The sequence below is a fragment of the Bactrocera neohumeralis genome, chromosome 3, assembly GCF_024586455.1.
Source record: "Bactrocera neohumeralis isolate Rockhampton chromosome 3, APGP_CSIRO_Bneo_wtdbg2-racon-allhic-juicebox.fasta_v2, whole genome shotgun sequence".
NCBI classification, from domain to species: domain Eukaryota; kingdom Metazoa; phylum Arthropoda; class Insecta; order Diptera; family Tephritidae; genus Bactrocera; species Bactrocera neohumeralis.
In genome coordinates this window covers 45,847,636-45,868,096 of record NC_065920.1, presented here as the reverse complement: position 1 = coordinate 45,868,096, position 20,461 = coordinate 45,847,636, and the positions used below count along the sequence as shown (strand labels likewise).

The 20,461-nt window shown below is 34.1% G+C and overlaps 1 pseudogene; it reads right to left on the bottom strand.

The window, feature by feature from the left end:
* Positions 1 to 2,701: 2,701 nt before the first annotated feature.
* LOC126754279 (small nucleolar RNA U3) lies at positions 2,702 to 2,904 on the bottom strand (annotated as a pseudogene).
* Positions 2,905 to 20,461: the final 17,557 nt, after the last annotated feature.

The following is a 20,461-nucleotide window of genomic DNA, read 5'->3' as shown; positions in this document are numbered from 1 at the left end:
CAAAAATAATTTTCCAAATCCTTCGACGGGCGCAGTTTAAATTCAAATGTCACCTTATTTTTTTCCACATACAAGTATATTTCTAGAGCTTTTGCATAGTTGAGTAAAACAACAACAAATGAGTTACCCTCATTATTTTACAGTTGAAGCCGCGAAAGCCTGCTTATAAAAATATGCCCTTCACTACTACAATAAATGCGAGTAAGTGAGCATCGATATTTCCACCCATGGACTTAGCTATGAATTCAAACAGTGTGGATTAAAATTTTCCACGTCATAAAGAAACACATCTCAAGGTTTAACTGTGATTAATATTATAGACGACTAGAAAACCATGTAACTGTGTGACTCTTCAATCAATGCAGATAATCCGCTTTAGCGACTATTTTAAGATGATGACGAGTATTCCATATATACTATGGTAGAAACTATTCTCTCCACAGACATATGATAATTATTAATTTATTTGTAAGCACATAAGAACTAAGTGTTTCACTTCCTCCTATGTAAGTGTGGTCTTCATGTAGTTGATCAGCGATAAGACCTGTACTGACGGGTACGTTTTGTACTTCCAACTCAGCTTCACACATTCCCTTAACATTTTTCACCAAAACGGTTTCACACATTCTTTTCTCATGAGATACAAGGCTTAGAGTTCAGCAATTTGTTCAAATAACTACTCATGTACATTTTAAAATTGCTGTGAAAAATTGTTTGTTTAAGGTAATCTACTTAAAATAGCAACAAAAAAGGTGCGTGGAGTCCGTACGCGCGGAAAAAGTTATACTTCTTAGTGATATTCAGAAATGCATATCATTTGGTATGAAAGAAAACTAGAACATTTAAATTCATTATGCACATTTTATAAAGCAAAGTCTAAATGAAGGAATTTTGACTCGGAAAGTAGTTATGTCTCTTTGTTGCGGAAGGGAATATGCAGCGTAACCATCTCTCTTTTGTACTCTTCGAATTGGGTTGTCATATTAAAATTTGTATATCTTATATCATGGTGTGTAGTCAATTTCTTGTATTCATTATTGGCGTTGCATTTGTATTGCGCACAAAACTGGGCCAAAGTAAAATGAATTTTCTTTTTATTTTTCTTTGCAGTTTTTCAATAAATTTAAATAAGTTTTTTTAATAAATTTAAATTAATTTTTAAGTAAATTTACATGCATTTTCATTTATATTTAATTATGAATAATTTTTTTTAAATTATTTGCCCTAGTTGTCCATTTTATTTTCTCATGCATTTCAGTCGATTTTTATACTCTCGCAACAATGTTGCTAAGGAGAGTATTATAGTTTTGTTCACATAACGGTTGTTTGTAAGTCCTAAAACTAAAACAGTCAGATTTAGGGTTACATATACCAAAGTGAACAGGGTGACGAATAGAGTCGAAATCCGTCTGTCCGTCCGTCTGGCCGTCCGTCCGTCTGTCCGTCCGCCCGTGCAAGCTGTAACTTGAGTAAAAATTGAGATATCATGATGAAACTTGGTACACGTATTTTTTGGCTCCATAAGAAGGTTAAGTTCGAAGATGGGCAAAATCGGCCAACTGCCACGCCCCCAAAATGGCGGAAACCGAAAACCTATAAAGTGTCATAACTAAGCCATAAATAAAGATATTAAAGTGAAATTTGGCACAAAGGATCGCATTAGGGAGGCCATATTTGGACGCAGCTTTTTTGGAAAAATGAGCTGGCCCCGCCCCTACTAAGTTTTATGTACATATCTCGGAAACTACTATAGCTATGTCAACCAAACTCTACAGAGTCGTTTTTTTTAAGCATTTCCATATACAGTTTAAAAATGGAAGAAATCGGATAATAACCACGCCCACCTCCCATACAAAGGTTATGTTGAAAATCACTAAAAGTGCGTTAACCGCCTAACAAAAATACGGTATTTGAAAAATATGTAAATGACATATAATGAAATCTCGATTATCACTTTATCATGCGAGAGTATGAAATGTTCGGTGACACCCGAACTTAGCCCTTCCTTATTTGTTGTATAGAAATTTAACGGGCGTAGAAGCAAAATGCGAAACAATCATACATATATTATGTCGTTTGCACATTTGTCTGTATGTTTGCGAAAGCAAATGTTCTACAAAAGCATATTTCTATACTTAAACAAAATTATTTGAACCATCGTATATTTCTTACATGCATAGCCAAACCATACTTAAGACAACGCCTTGAAAGTGTCAATAGTGGTGTAGGTGGTAAGCACATAAATAGTTACAATGTGAACGCAGGTTCGAATCTCGACGGACTTAGTCTTTTATTTTTGCATTTTAACATCGTAATACTATACTAATAAATTTTTTTCTTACTAATAGAAATTAAGTTTATCACAGCAATATACCTAATATACATATACATAATATTGCTGTGATAAATTTAATTTCTATTAGTGTGAAAAATATTTATTAGTATAGTATGCGATGTTAAAAAGTATCTTGTGTATCTGCACATGCTCATATGAATGTATGTATACGCATGTGCGCGTTCAGAAATTCAAAAAGTCGCACAAAAAAAAGAAAGATGAAAGAAATGAAGTCACATAAAATAGTTGAGAATTCGCAAAAATGAAAGACAAACGAAAGAAAAATAATGGGCAAATACATAAGCGTACTGTACTTATTGACCGCATTATTTTTGCGTAAAACCTTGGAATTTATTTATTAAAATCACCACTCAGAAGTCGTTTTATCCGTTGTAAGCGAGCGATTTTCGAAGAAACATCATTTCTAATATGCCACAAGGCAAAATTAGAAATGAAGTTCATAAACCTCACGCTGTCAGATAAAACGATATACCTCGTCATCGTGGGTCGATTTCCAAAAAATTTAAATGAAGACTAACTACAGAAATGATCCTGTAAAGTATAGCCTTAATTTTTCAACGGCCAACGCAGAGTATTTCAACCAAAATATACGCAAAGTAGTTGAGAATTCGCAGAAATGAAAGACAAACGAAAGAAAAAGAAGCATAACTTCAATAATGCACAAGCATACAAACATACATATGCGCAGCAGCAGCAAGGAAAGAGGTAACAATCGGCGATCCATTGTATATTTCTTTCATGCATAACCAAACCATAATTAGGACAACGCAATATAAGTGTCAATGGTGGTGTTAGTGGAAAGCGCTTGAAAAGTTACGACGAGCACGTACATAGGTTCGAATCCCAACAGAATTTATTTTTAATTGAATATGTCATCAACCAAAAATTGAAACATTGTTCTACAAAAACAACAACAGCATAAGCATGGCAACATTGTGTTGTTGGTAGAAAAGCCGAGCTGTGCCGAAAGAAACGAACAAACGATCGCCGATTGTCACCGCTTCGCTTGCTGCTGGAACATCTTCGCAGACAAGGTTGCGTAGGTTCATATTGAGCAAGGTTGCGCAACCTGAATCTATCGCAACCTTTTCCGAACTCGTATAAGAAGTATAACTGCAAAAAAAAAAAAAAAATTAGGATCACAGCCACTATAAATAAATTTCAAAGTAAGAGTTTAGTAAAATGTTATTTGAAAGCTGACTGGAAATACACCGCTTATATTTATATTATACCGTGAATGATATGTATATTGGATATATAAAGACACAAATATCGATCAATTATTCGGTCTGATTGATGTATATGTGGCCGTTAAGGTTTATTGCATTTCAATGCACTCAGTATTTTGCTTTCAAAATTAGTTTGATCCTTAGCGGCCCGTAACAAAATTGTTATAAGTAAAAAAAGTTTCAATCTTTCAAAAATGATATACATATATTCTAAGTGGACAGCTTTTGATTACTATCGAGTTCTTTCAGATAAAAAGCGTGTAAAGAATCTGCATGCATCTCCAATATGAATGTATCAAGCTAAAAGAGATAACAATAGTAAATTTCAACCGCACTTGTCCTGATTACAGAATTTTTGTTAATAATTGTTAAAATTCGTATAATTACAAACTTCACTAAAATTGCATTTGAGGAAGCAGAATGAAGCATAAGAACAAAAAATAGAAACAAATTTTCAAAAGCTTTTAAGTACGGATGCAAAAAAACAATAGTTCTTGGGAATACTCCATTGCAATAAATCGAATGGAGGAATCTTAATTATTTTCCTGATAATAAATCAGACCTAAGTAAAGAACTACAGGCTAATGTGCATGTTTTTATTTCCATCTCAACTGAGTACTGTCTATTGCAATCACAAGCAAAGTCAGTTAAAAGCATATACATTTTTCGAAAAATTCTTACAATTTCAAAAGACATATTATTGGACTTAGTTGGTTCAAAAAAATATTGACGAAAAACACTTATTTCTTAATATGAGTAGAATAAATCAGTACGGCGGAAGTGAAAATAACAAACATTTCGTTTTGCAGCATACGGAATAAATAACGCGCAGAATGTGAATTTTGTTAGGCTTGTATAGAACGAAAGAAGAGAAACGGAGGCTTTTTAGTTTAACCAAGGCAACGAAATTCGAGTTTAAGCCCGGGTATACACCTATTTAAAGTGTTTTGATCTAGCTATTCATTATATATAAATTCTTTGAATAAATAATGGCGCTGCGTATACGTAACTTTTTATTTCGTCTACTACTATTTATATTTAATTAATTCTGTCTAATTAAAGTACTATTATTATATTTCAAAAAATTAATTGCTATAAATATGTAAAATAACTGGCAGGAGAATATTAAAATATATGTCGTGTGGGATGTAGGCTTGATATTGATTAGTCAGTTTGAATGACTGCTTTATGCTCTCGTTCTGGTTGTTACAAACTTCATATCAAACTTAATATACCTTTTAGGGTAAACAAATTGAGCAATTTAAAGTAATTTAATGTAAATTCTCAAAATTCAAAATGCTTAACTTACTTTATTCAACTCAAACAAGACTGAGAATATAAATTATCTCTGATACGGCAATTTATATTATGTCCTAGCTGTTACCCTGTGCATTTCGCTACACCTAAATCGATTAAAACTCTTAAGGTTTTTATTTGTGTTTTATTTATTGTTGTAAAACTGTTATTTATTTATAAAACATTTATAAAACATATTGGTATAAAATATTTTTGGTTTTTCCACCTGGCGCGTAAATGAATAAGCACGTTGGTGTTCCCACTCTAGAGCATGCGACGAACAATTGGCCGCGGGAGAAGCACGGTTCTTCCAAATTGACGCCGCACACTTGAAATGTTTGCCCTTGCGATTTGTTGATGGTCATCGCAAAGGCAAGACGTGAACTTAAATTCAAACGGCATGTCAATCATGTTTGGTAAGAATCACCTGCTTGCCATTCATATTGCTCAATCAAATTTGGCCACAATTTTTTGACTGAAAGTTTGTTACACAAAGTCGGTGGCTTCAGATTTCGTAGAATTATAATGGGTGAACCGACTTTCAGGACCCAACGATGCGGTGGCAGACCGGGGGGATCCAAAGAATTCAAAAATTCAGTTGGATAATTGACTACTTCACCTTGATTTAAAACGCTATCAATCGATGAACATATATGTTGTAGCTTCTCCTGGCAGTTTTTCTTGAATGGCAAAATTGATTTCGTTGACGTGTACATTTTTCGGTGCCAATATTGCGCGTTCACTTAAATAATCGTGGCGTTGATAGTGTTGAACAATATTCGGAAATACGCTTTCAATCAAATACACTTACGTTCTGTATGTCTTGTTAGCTTGACAGTCATCCATAGAAAGAACGAATGACAGGCAAAAACGATCAACATGCGATGTCAATGTTTTTTATTAATTTTAAACATCCGCCAGTTGTTTCTTTTTTTGTTTTTTTTTTTTTTTTATGTGCACCCTCCAAACAGACCCCAATCACCCCTGGAAATTTCATTGAAATCGGGCAAGCCGTCTAGGAGGAGTATGCGAACAGGAAGTTTTGCCACGTAATTTTATATATATAGATTCTTTTAAAAATTACGCATATCCAGGTGACGAATATAACGATTTCGCTTTCTAAAAGGAGTCTACCTATCAGTATAACGTAAAATTTATTTTATGGCTCAATGTTCGCTTGGATATCTAAGTGTATGATGACATTGAGTAGTGATCCTTAGTGCACATAGCGTATACGTAACTTTTGTGAATATGAACTACATTCCTCTGTTAATACTCGACCATATTCACATGGAAGTCTTAGCCTCAGCCTTTTTTGTGTTCAATAGCACAAACACTGAACTCTAATATACATACGTCTCATAAAATATCGCACTTATGTATATTGCAAAAAGTACTCCATTGCGTATACGTATTTTTTTCTTTCTGAAACCCGTTCGTTTTAAATATTTATAAAATATATAAAAAACTGTATTACATATTAAATGACGCAATGGAAAAAGTGGCGTATTCGCCAAATAATATACTTATTTTCTGAAAGAGCACCATTCTATCAATAAGTGTGCCCCAAAGATCAGTTTGGTAACATTATTTCTCGATGCTTTATTAGGAAAAGGACATGGACAAGAGGAACTTAATTAATTGTTCATATAACAAAAGCAAAAAAAAGGAAAAATAAAAAGGAAAGTGAAAACAAAGCTTGGGAGGGAAAGGAAAGAAGTCGAATGTATTGCTATCTGTTTGCCGGCAAAACTAAGCTAATAAAAGTGAAGTGGCAGAAATATAGAGTATATCGAAGAATTATAAATTTTATCCGGTTTGTGTAAATTTTTAGTTAGTCTTCAAAACTTCGGCTTGGACCATGTTAACTCTAAGTGCATTGTTTGATTGTAGTTGTTTGGTACAAGATATGGATTTCAGAAAAAAAACACAAAAAAATAGAGCTTCATTCCAAAAGGTACTCTACGTGAAATACCGCAATATCCTTGGCATACGCTTTCTCAACATCGCATATAAGGTTCTATTGAGCGTATTGTGTGAAATATTAAAGCCCACCGTCAACAAATTTATTGGACCTTATCAGTGTGGCTTTAGACCTTTTTAACATTTATCATATGATTCGTGTATATTTCTTCACTCCTGAGAGACAAATAATACAGTTATAACAATCAGTGTCTACGCTGTAGTTTAGCTGCCCAGAACTGATCTGCTCAAGTCGTTTGATGTAAATGAATGTGGAGTAAAGCATTGTCTCAGCACTCACCATTCACCGAGATTCACCATCCTATTACTCGCGTATTCAACATTTGAAGAGGCAAGCAATTTCTTGAAGGTTTTTGCATTTGCATCAAATTAGCAAAACTAATGACAGTCACAACATGTATTTGGCGTCAACATTCAAGACATTCAACTTAGCCTTTTATATATGTACCTCTAAGAATACTACCGCCATTCGTCGAGGTGTATGCTTGACAACAACATCTTGCATCTTTTATCGTCTCCCGAAGTTTGTATGTCTTTACTAGCCTTCCTGGATCGGTTTATTGCCAGTTGTTCGCAATATTTGGTAGTTCTATCTGGCATCTATATATGCACAATGTTTCTATTTCTTTTGTGAATACAGCCTCCAGCAGTTGACCTCTTTCCTCTTGCTATGTTTAACGGTACTTTGTGCTGCCGGTATTTACAGTGGCAAGTGGGAATCAGGTGCTCAATTAATTTATATAATAAATATACGGTTGACTTGGATCTCACAATCGCTTCCTTTGTGGATAGCCCATCAATCCCTCGATCAACCATTTTGGTGCTCAAAATATGACTAACCGTTTTTAAAGATATAATCGAAGTTCCCTTTTAAGTAAGTAAAGCCTGTTGCCATTCCCCAGCTTACCTCCTTATGAGGATGGGATAATTACGGTCCAATATTAGCAATTTGTGTGCAGCGTTTGGATATTTATCAATTACCTGTATTACTTTGTTAAACAAGGAATAAATGTATTGCAAGAAGTGCCCACTCTGGCTAACATAAAAGCTCAATACTACCCTACAAACTATTTTATAAAAGAACCCAATTTAGGTAATCATATATTCCAAAGGAAATCTCTCAAAAATTGTTTCTGTAGATGAGCTATTATCTTGCAGATTGAGTTGGAAAGGAACCTCAGTTTCAAAACTCCACAAATAGCAGAAATCAAATTTTGAGAGATATGTTAACTCATACTTGGATAGTAGCTCGATACCTAAAGTCCTTTTCCGATTAAGAACACTATTAAAGATGAAAGCCGAAACTGAATGGTATTATAAAATATTCTCCACACTTATCCAGCAAATCGGACTGCCATATGGAACGACTTGGCGTATTTTACGTCGAGATCTTAAATTAAAAGCGTAAAAAGTACAGCTTGTGCAAAAACTCGACCTGCCCAAGCAACGTTTCTTCGCTGTATGGGCTCTTGAAAAGTTCCAAGAAGATCCGACGTTTTCGAGCAACATTTTGTACAGCAATGACGCCCATTTCTGAAACAAGCAAGCAAAATTGCCGCATTTGGGACGAAGAGCACCCTGGAGAGATACAAGGGCTGCCATTTCCCATTTGGCCCACATTTCTTTATGTCACCACCATATTTGTCACGATTGGCATCTCTACAATTTATTACAATACACATTCATTTTTATTTGTTCTACTGTATATATTTATTCATTCATTCATTTTTAATTTGAATAAGTTCATTTTAACATGTAAGCGGGCAGTCGCATTTAGAATTCAATAAAGAACGGTCATATGACTCTGTCTTGAAGGACATTCAAAAATTATGCCGGTGAGAACGTAACCGTCAATGGCGATCACTATCGTGTCGACATTTGGTTTCAACAGGACGGCAGAAATTTTCACAATGCATTCCTTTTAGTAACTATGAGTTCAGTTTGTATGGAAGCTATATGCTATAGTAATCCCATCTGAACAATTTTTTCGGAGATTATATTATTTCTATGAACAATTAGTCATACCAAATTTCGTGAAGATACCAAGTCAAATGAGGAAGTTTCCCATGCAAGCATTTCATTCCGATCATTCAGTTGGTATGGCAGCTATAAGCTATAGTTAACCGATCTGAACATATTCTTCGGAGATTACATTGTTATCTTAGAAAATAATCTGTGCCAACTTTTGTGAAGATACATTGTCAAATGCGAAAGTTTTCCATACAAGAACTTGATTCCGATCGTTCAGTTTGTATGACAGCTATATGTTATAGTTGTCCGATATCAGCAGTTCCGACAAACAAGCAGCTTGTTGAAGAGAAAATAACGTTTGCAAAACTTCAAAATGATATCTTAAAAACTGAGGGACTGGTTCGTATATATACAGACGGACAGACAGACAGACGGACATGGCTAAATCGACTCAGCTCAACATGCTGATCATTTATATACATATATACTTTATAGGGTCTCCGACGCTTCCTTCTGGGTGTTACAAACTTCGTGGCAAACTTAATATACCCTGTTCAGCGTATAAAAATTGGACTTAACGGATAGACCATCTGAGACGTTGCCGCTGCCAAAATTTCAAAGAGATAATCGTCAAAAAATAAATGTCAAAGTATGTTCTTTCGAATAATAAAAAACATTCCCGATTTAATTTGAAGTCCATGTGGTTTAAAGAAAAAGCAGGGAACTTCGACTTGGATCACCCTTTACTTACAAACAGTACACCAGTACCTTTTGTTGCATGCATACAATTGTGCTATGCGAAAATTGCATTTGTGTTCCACAAATGCGTATAAATACTTTTTGAGCGGTCCAATCTGGTGTGTGAATTGTACTGTGTACCTGCAATAAATTCACATATCTGTTTATAAGCGAGAACATTTAAAAGTGGGGACAAAGGAATACATACAGAACTAAATATAGTTTTTGCCCAATTATTTGAAAAAAAAACACATCACTATATATTAACCGTTCATACGAAACCGGTGGCGAAATGTTTATTTGATGTAACCGGTGGATATTTTAGCACTGTTTTGTTAGTTGGCAAGTTTAAAGAGTGGAACCATCTATCTTTAGAAATGCCACAAATATTAACTATCGATGAAAACTTCAAATTGTACTTAACAATCCTTAATAAGTATACTTAAGACTTTACATTTCCCATGGATGTTTATATTTTATCTCAAAAGTAAAATTGGGGAAGACACGTGGATTGCTATGGTTGGAATACTCTTATAGTTAAATCCATGTATCGTTAGGGTGCTTAGAACTCCTTATAATTTTAGGCTCGATCTTATATGGCTGGAACATTTAAAAGGGAAGTGTTAAGATTATTATTTTAAAACTGTGTCAAGATACACACCAAGTACGCGTTTGGTACATAGCAAAGGTATAAGTGAAAGTAATAATGTATCTCAGGCTGTGTATATATATTGGACCTTAAGGAAGGTCTTTAGGTTTCAGTCAAAAACTTTATGACAAAGTAATATTTTGTAATTTCATTAACCCATTTATGCCCAAACCAAAACCATTACAATTTTATTATATTCGTTTTTATTAACTATTTTAAACAAGTACAGTAGTTAAAATTAACGAAAAAAGTTGAAAAGTTAACTTTTGAGGGTGTACTTCATTTAGTACAGCGGGCACTTATGAGTGATAATTCTGAAAACAATCCTTGTCAATGCATAACGATTTTTGGCATCCAGTACATTGCCATTTTATACGCTGATGACACAAAACACACCTTAACTGCTTGGGTAGCTTCCCAGGGTTATGTTCATTATTCCTGTTTGGACCTGGTACAATAGAACCGGATGGACGATTTTTGGTGTTTTTGCAATACTTCAGGTAGCAAATTTCGAGCAATATGTCTCCTAAAATCTAATTGGTCAAACTTATTTTTGCCCACTAAAGCATGTAGACGCCATGCGTTAGATATGCTCATATCAATCATGTATGTGAAGATAACCCACCACCATTTTTTACCACGAAGACCAACGCGGTATAATGAAATAGAACCGTCCATTTTATCAACACCACCCATGCCCTTATTATAGTTTTGAAATAAGTGTGGTATATTCACATCCATTTTCTGCTTATTCTGCGAACACCAGCGTTTTACCTTACCCATAGGTTCAATTGTATCAAAATTGGTTCCTATTGTGCACACACTATTATCTTTCCACCTTACCACCAATAGTTCATTATTGGTATCGAACCTGTAGTCATATTCACCTCTATTTGACTTTCTTAAGTTTTTCACCGAACGTAAAGGACAATTTTTAGTTCTATTTTCACGCATTGTTCCAGTTGCTTTGTACCCAGTTTGTTTTAAGTCTCGCAGTAAATCGCAATTTGTAAAAAATTGTCGAAATAAATTGTATGTTCCTCAGGTTTAGCAGCCATTTTCAACAACAGTGATTTGACAACTCTATGCCCAAGAGGTTCTTTTGAGCTCACAAGGGTTTTTCCGCAATATACATCAAAGGCATAACAATAACCATCAGAACTTGCTGCCACCCAGTTTTTGTAACCAAATCTAATTGGCTTACCTCTAATGAATTGTTTGGCGGAATGGTGACCATAATATTTTATCATTGATTCGTCGATCGAAATGTCCTCATGAAATATGCCTTTTTGACAAAACTTCTGAATCAACATATCACAAAGGGGCCTGATTTTGAACATTTTATCATTGGAAATAGATGCAAGGCTATCATCAACTAAGTGCAAGTTCCTCTTGATATCCAGAAATCGTTTTCGTGACATACAATTGGATAATTACAACAGGAACTTCAAGATCTTGATCTTCTTCTTCTTAATTGTCGTAGACACCGCTTACGCGATTATAGCCGAGTTAACAACAGCGCGCCAGTTGTTTCTTCCTTTCGCTACGTGGCGCCAATTGGATATTCCAAGCAAAATCCATGGTCCTTCTCCACTTGGTCCTTCCAACGGAGTGGAGGTCTTCCTCTTCCTCTGCTTCCCCCGGCGGGTACTGCGTCGAATACTTTCAGAGCTGGAGTATTTTCATCCATCCGGACAACATGACCTAGCCAGCGTAGCCGCTGTCTTTTAATTCGCTGAACTATGTCAATGTCGTCGTATATCTCGTACAGCTCATCGTTCCATCAAATGCGATATTCGCCGTGGCCAATACGCAAAGGACCATAAATCTTTCGCAGAATTTTTCTCTCGAAAACTCGTAGCGTCGACTCATCGGTTGTTGTCATCGTCCAAGCCTCTGCACCATATAGCAGGACGGGGATGATGAGTGACTTGTAGAATTTGGTTTTGTTCGTCGAGAGAGGACTTTACTTCTCAATTGCCTACTCAGCTCGAAGTAGCACCTGTTGGCAAAGGTTATCCTGCGTTGGATTTCCAGGCTGACATTGTTGGTGGTGTTTACGTTGGTTCCAAGATAGACGAAACTATCTACGACTTCAAAGTTACGACTGTCAGCAGTGACGTGAGAGCCAAGTCGCGAGGATGGAGTAATATGTAGAAGTTCACGCAAGTGTGGCAACTTCTCTGATCGCCATTCACTTGGGAGTGGCCAGAAACGATTCTTTTACACATGGCTCAAGCAGCTCACAACTTCCGGTCTTTGACCAAGTATCCTCTGGGTAGCCTTAGAACATCCGTTGGAAAGCGAGCTAATGTGAGAAGGCGAAACATGCCTGCATAGGGTTGTGCGCTGGGTTTGTGACCCGCCACGTAAAAAACACTCCCAATGAAAAGGAAACATTTTTATATACATTCTTGTAAATAAGTACCCGGAAATTCCCATTTTAAATTTTCCCGCTGAGAATATTTAAACTTTTTTTTTTCCCAGGTTGGCACAACTGTCAACCACTATTCTGTCAATTTTTATTGCTATGTGTCATTTAGTTTGTTTACGCCTTCATTAAGAACAAGTCAACCTTTTGTGTGCGCTGCGGTTTTTACTATGGATAAAAATATTGCACAAAGAGTTTTTGTGAAATTTTGTCTTTCAAACGAAATTTCTTGTGCCAAAACGTTAGAATTGTTGAAAAAAAAAATTTGGTGATTCAACCATGTCGAAGACTCAAGTTTACGATTGGTATAAATCGTTCAAAGAGGGCGAGAAGAAGTGAACATTTTGCCACGTTCAGGGCGGCCTTCAACCTCTTCAAGTGAAGAAAATTTCGACAAAATAAAGGAAATGGTGATCATTACAGTCATTATAGTTTGCGAGAGATAGCCCAAATAATGGATATGTCTCATGAGTCCGCTCGTCATATTTTGGTTGATGTTTTGAGTATGCGGAAAGGCGCATCATCGCAAAAGATCAGATTTGTGGCGGAACAACAGTTGGATTTTGCACCGCGATAAGGAACCAGCGCACAAAGCGATCATTGTGAACGAGTTTTTGAACAAACATTCAACAAATATCATCGAACAACTACCGTACTCTCCAGATATGACCCCGTGTGACTTTTTCCTATTTCCAAAACTCAAATTACCACTTCGTGGAACCCGTGTTGAGAGCATTGATGACATCAAAACTAATTCGCAACGAGAACTAAAGGCGATCCCGGAATATAGCTTTAAAAAGTGTTATGATGATTGGATTGTTCGTTGGAAGAAGTGCATTGCCTCAGAAGGGGCATATTTTGAAGGAGACATAATAAATTTAGATGATTGATAAGTTGTTTGTGATTTATTTAAAATTTCCGGGTACTTATTTGACAGAATGTATCCACAAAACCAGTCTATAGCTCCGTTCGGTAAAAAAGAAAAACGTTTAAGTTTGTAAATACGATACTTTATTAGTAAAGATATTCACCTTGAAAGTTATATTGAATTTAAATAATACCTAACATGTGCGACAGTGAATAAATATGTATGAACCGGAACGATTCATACATTTCAGGACTGCATGGGCATCCCTCCACTAGAGGATCTGGAAAATTAATAGCCCTCAATTTTTAGTTTGTTTTTCTTTTTTCATTTTTTTACCATTTGTGTAAAATCAATTTACGAAATTCAAATAAAATCGTACAAAAGGCAACACAAGCGCACTCTTTGCCTCTCGGCTGTGCTTAGCGAAACATATAGCGTACTATACATATATACGGAGTACAAATATTTGCAGATGTATGTGCTTTTCGACAAAAAAATAATAGTGGCGTAACTCCCGATATGCGGTATAGTAATGTTATGCAATAAAGTGATATTGAGTTTCAGAATTTTTCCTAGTTATATGAGGCTTATGCTATATAATTTCTTGAGCCCTAACAGCTGTCAAAGTAAACACATGTGCTTACCACTTATATTCATTAAATTAGATTATCATTAGAAATGAAAATAGTACTAACATAACCATATTATCCATATTATTACAAACCACCTAAAGATTAAATCGTTCCAACATAACGAGGCAACAAGTCAAACGACCCATGAAAATGTTACTTTTTTAGGAATAACTTTTGATAACTTACCTAGGTCATCAGTTTTGATTCCGAATGACTGGATGGAAATGAACATTCGATACGTACTTTGCAAACTAATAAAGACATAATGTTGTCTACTTTATTTTCACGAGATAAATATACACTTTGCTATATCCATCTAAAGATTCTAATAAATATTCGCAAATAGTTACGTCTTCAGTTTTATGTATCCTTAAGAGAAGGTTTGACAAATTTAATCCATTATTCAGCAAGATGCTCCTCGGACTACCTTAATAAAATCTGACTTATTTTTAAGCGTCTTTCAATTATATCGGTTAGAAATAATTTCAAATTCCTCACTTATAATGCGACTGCAACTCATTAATATGGACAGAAAAGTAGAGTCAAGTGTTTTAAGGCCCTCAGTACTGCTTATGCTCATCGTATTATGTATGCTGTTTTTATGAATTAAATGCCAAATAAGATCGTGAAGTCAATTATTAAGTTTTAATATAGTGATTTGTAAAAGTTCAATATTAGTTTGTATTTGCTAACAATGGTCATTAGTGACCTAGTTTATTCTGTTAATGATGTATAAAAAGTAAAAGTCTTCTCCATAAATCTCTTTTCAAAGCAGACAAAATCGTTGAAAGTTGTATACCACCACCTAATTGAATATCTTAGAAGATATCCGAACTCACAATAGTTCTCTTATGTTCTCTTGTTTGAAATTAGTTAATTATTTTGAATGTTACACTTTGATTTCCTACGTACTCTAGTTTCAGTAAATGTGGAAAGATGTAATATTCGTTGTCTATATTAAAATCGGAGAATGGGTGAAGTAAATATATCACTGAAATAAAAGAAGCTTAAGCACTTAAAGTGACAGCGAAGAGTGGACAAATTTTCTTTCAAATTTTGAACGAGGTCGGGATCGGAATAAAATATTTTTCACAAGAATTTTCTAATTCGCATACAATATATAGTATATACATAAATATCGAATTTACCATGTTTTCTGTGTGTATGTTTAAGTGTTTCGAGCGAATTGAAAATTCTCGTTCAATGCGAACACACAACATTCAATTAGAGTGTGTAAATATTTTCACAAAATGGTACCAGTGCGATTTCTGGCTTTTGCTACACCGACAATCTGACCTTTAAGCTCAAATACGTAGGTACATACATATGTATGTGGGTTTGAATTTATAGCTCTAGTTTATTAGAGATGTTGGGGTTTGTAGGCTACTGCAATCATTCTTGCCAGCAGTTTGCCAATTCAATGACTGTCTCATTGATAGGAAAAACTTCGAGTTTACCTATGACGTGTTAATCATTTACTTTGCATTCATCCGTCCTCAAACAGCTTTCTTTAAGTGTCTGTCGCCATTTTGTTTGGTTTCTCTCAAGTCCAAATCAAAGGTTTTGACTTGCTCTTCTGTATCTTAATATACATAATTTAAAAGTGATGTATTAACCAATTAATTTTTATAATTTTTCGAAAGATTTACTTCTTCTTCGAAAGGTACAATTTTGCAAATTTGATAAAAAAGCAACAACTAAAAAACCAGTACATCAACTTAAGTAGATAAAACGCTTAGAGTGTTAGTGAAATGTTATGTTTAAAAATATTCTTTTAATATGTGTCGTTTGGAAAAGTGATACAAAAATGTTTAACACATCCCTTGATAAGGATATCAGACTAAAGAGGCTTACCAATTCTGAAAAGTGAAAATTTTTATAAGAATTATCACACCAAAAAAATTTAATACGGTCAATTAAGTCAACGTAAAAATTCCAAATTTTTGTGCATACTTGTTTATTCATAAATAATTCTGACGTTTTGGATTTTATCTCCTTAGATTACAATACAAATAATAAATACATATAATTTAAACATAACATTATATATTTAGTTTCGGAATCTATTGCTAATGACCTCCATCTAAATAAGTGTATTATCTATCGGCTAAACACCTTCTTACCTAGGAATGCCTATATTTTTCATCACAAAACAGTCTCATTCACCAGAAGGAAACAGAAAGAGGATCCCCAACACACACGAAACCGTGAGAAATTATGAAAATGCACACAAGCATAATTATATGCAAGTGAGGCAACCAATATACCGATGGCCAATAACTCCCAACATTTGAGTTGAATTCAACTTTTATATTCACATGTATAGAAGATCATTTAATTCGTATATCAATTAATCATACGCTGTCTTGTTGCAAAGGGTCACTGTGCTCGTATTAATTGTTTATCTACCCGAGCAGCAGCAACAGTTCCAATAGCAACAACATCATTAGACAAAACTAATCAATAAGAAATGAGATGGCATAACACGATGTATTCCGTTAGCTGACACTTTACCAATACACACATTTATAATGAAAACAAATTGATGGATCCGACAACAATGGTCAATACAACAACAAAGTAAAATTTGGTACACAAGTGTCTGAGGGAAATGCGAAATCAAAGATAATTGAATCAAGTCCGCACAGTGAGACACCCCAATAGTAACCGCGGCAAAAAATGGTTTTTGACGTGTCGTCCAATTTGGATGAAATTTTCACAGAGTATTAACAGATATATGAGTAACAATTCCCTGAAATTTCAGCCTCATAACTTCATTACTTTTTGGTCTAGAGCAAGTCAAAGTTGAGGTATGCCAACGCACTTGAAATATGTTAGTTCAATATGTAATAATCAAAAGCTTATTAAAATAAAAATACATAATAAATGTAACTTTAAAGTATTTTTTTAATTAATTTAGTTATTGTAGAATGAGTAAATGAAAAAATAAATTAAAAAAAAACACAATTTTTTTTTCTTAACAACAGAATTGTGGTGCAAAAATTGAATTTTGCATTTTCAATGGCCTAGGAAATATAGAGCAGCCCCTCGCCCTACGTGCAGACTTTTACCAAATGAAAGTTTGAAATCTCAGCTTTAATTTAAAGTAGAGGACATATAGCAAAAGTTTGCAAAAGCACATTAAACATACAAAAAACTACAAAAAGTACGTAACGCGCACATTCTGTCGCTATACGTATGTTAGCATGCAATACATGTTTACAACTTTTTACTTTAATTTTTTTTAATTGTTTACTATTCACTTATTATGCAAGAGAATAGTAATAAATTACATTTGTTTTTCGGTAGTTATTCAGAATTATGTTTTAAAGATCATTTATGTTTTAATAAAAATATTCTTGTTTACATAAATTTTATTTACGTTATTAATTTGATAGATAATTTTGTTTAGAAGGATTACTTGACATATAGCTTCCATACAAACTGGTTAGATAGTTGCTAATTTAATTTAAATTGATATTGCAAGATATTGTTCTTATCTAAGTTGTGTTATGATCACTTTCTAATGTGGTTAGTTTAATTGTTATATTGTAATGCCGCTTGTCGCCTGGCAGGAAAATAGAAAATAGAAATTGCATTATAATTATTTTTGTTGTCCAAAGCTCATAAGCAGCCTAATATAGTGAGCATAATTTTGGTTTTGGTTGTTGTTGGTTTTTGGACATTTTTTCCATCCGCTGAGCCAAACCAGTTTTTTTTTTTTGCTCAAACATATGTACATTTGTACACACATAAATTGGCTGGTACTACATGCCCATCACTGTGCATAAAGTTCTCATTCACGGCAGCAAAATGGTATCTGAGGCTATATTGCCAATAGGTTTGTTTGCAATTTTTATTTTTGAAAGTATTTTTTTAAACTTTATTTTTTATTAACTTTTTTTTTTGCTACAGGAATGTTATCCGAAGAAGCGCAAGAAGCAATGAATAAGGAGTATAGAAACTGTAGGCTATTCCATTCCCGTAAAAATTCACGTATTTCTACGAATGAAGATGTAATGCACTATTTGCAAATATCATCAGATCCTTATATTAATTCCTTTAGAATGAGAAACAAATTGAAAAAATTAGAATACCATGATGATGTTAAAAAATTATTGATTGAATGAAAAAAAAATATTATTTTTTTTATTGCATTTCAATAGGAGGTGGGCGTATTAGTGGGCGTGTTATTGTAATTTTTGCATGAAACATTTTAAATGATATAAATTACAGTAATATAGAATTTGAAGGTTGTATTTAATATATTTTAGAAAATATGGCACTTTTTATGTTGAGGTAATATGGGTGATGGGGTTAAAAGTCAAAAGTTCAATTTTTTATTTCAAATAATGTTTGTAACTATATAACATTCAAGTATACCAAAATTGAAAGTTACACCTAAAGTATTACGGACAATACAGCATTTTACAAATTTCGACTGTATCAGGTGGGCAAAAGTGGGCGAATTTTCTTAATTTTTTTTAAACTGGAATTGTCTAAAAAAAGTGCAAAATTTCAGAGCACAATGACTCCTTGTATTTAAAATCAAAGATTGTCTCACTGTGGTCCGTAGGCAGCTTGTAAGAACCCACAAAGCAGCTCATACATTTCTTGTTTGTGTTAACTCCCCCACCTCTTCGGGAAATTATGTGTCGCGCTCGACAATTCGTTCATGTTACATAAGAATGGCTATGAATGGTTGCATTCATACAGTAAACTATGTACTTCCTATATCTCAATGGATCCATAGTAAGCTAGTAATAGCAAACCAAATTACTATGTCCAAAGAAATCTCTACGTAACGATCACATGAACGTCGTTGATATGATTTCTTTGATTTTTATTTAGCACGCTGGTTGTTGACAACTTTAAGTATTTAAAACTTTTTTTATGAATTTGTGGAATATAAACCAAATTTATCATTATAACATGACATTTTATACTTCAAGTAGAATTAGGGCTATATAATAGGAGAAAAAGATTTTTTGCTAAGATATTTTTCTTGATTTTGATTGGTGAGTTTGAGTAGCTGGCTATGCAAGTATGCTATTGTGGTTCTTGGAGGGAAAAGGACTTGTGCAATTTCAGATCGATATCTCAAAGGGAGAGTGGTTCGCGTATATGCAGACCAACGGACATGGCTAGAATGACTCAGCTTGTCACACTAATAATTTATTTACCTATATATGTATGTATACTTTATAGGGTCTCCGGTTTTCGGTCTTGTAGCAAACTTCCTGGCAGACTTAATATACCATATTTAGGTTATAAAAACTGTATGAGTATACACTTAAATCATAAGTCCGCACTCTCATAATCGAAGGCCCTTCAGTACATATCAGTGTAACGCATGAAAAATTAGGTGATTTTCGTTAATTTTTTAAGAGAAAGTACGCTATTGAATATTTGGAACTTCTTTGAGCGTAATAAAGTATATTTTCAGCTATATTTAGAGATTTTATTTTTTACAAAAATTTTGAAAAATTACGGAGTTATGGGCTGTCTTCGGAGGTGCCAAAAAAAAAGTGCCAAAACTGCTGACATGATTCCGGCCGAATGATCACCTGAAACAAAAAAATTCAAAAAGTTTATTAAGCTCAAAGAAATTTTCTATACAAAGACCTACGATCTTTGAAAAATATCAAAAATTAACAAAATGGCGTAATTTAAAAAAAATCGTTTTTTTTAGTTAAAAAATGGTCGTTTTTTTAATGCCAAATTGACAATTTTCAATCAATCAAAAAGATCGTAGTTAATTGTATAGTAAATGTAATTAACAATACTCAGTTTTAATTTGAAGACGATCGGTTAATTTCTCGTTGAGTTATGATGTCAGCAATTTTGAAAAATGTCGTATCGAGAAAAACGCTTTTAAAGTTTTACTCATATATGATTATACCTGCGACCGGTCGCTTTTTAGAACACTGCCATCCAAAAACTATTAAAGATACGATCTTGCCGATTTCACAGGATATTTTTGGAAATATAAGATATCGAAAAAGCAAATAACAAAAATGTTTTTTGTTTAAATGTCATACTGGTATAGCCCCTTAAACGAAAGGATTCGCATGTCCACTGAACAACAAAGACAGTTCGTCATCCACAGAGCAAACGCCGGTTGGGCAGATGATATGAACAATATGAAGAGTATTTAGAACAATTAAACTCAAGTGGCTGACCTAACAAAGGCATGCACTTCAATTCAGAGCTTTTTCACAGAATTAAAGAGCCGAAACTCTGAAAACCAGAACAGCAGAAATAAAACAAAACCCATCCTAAGAATATTAATAAAGCGCGAAAAAGAG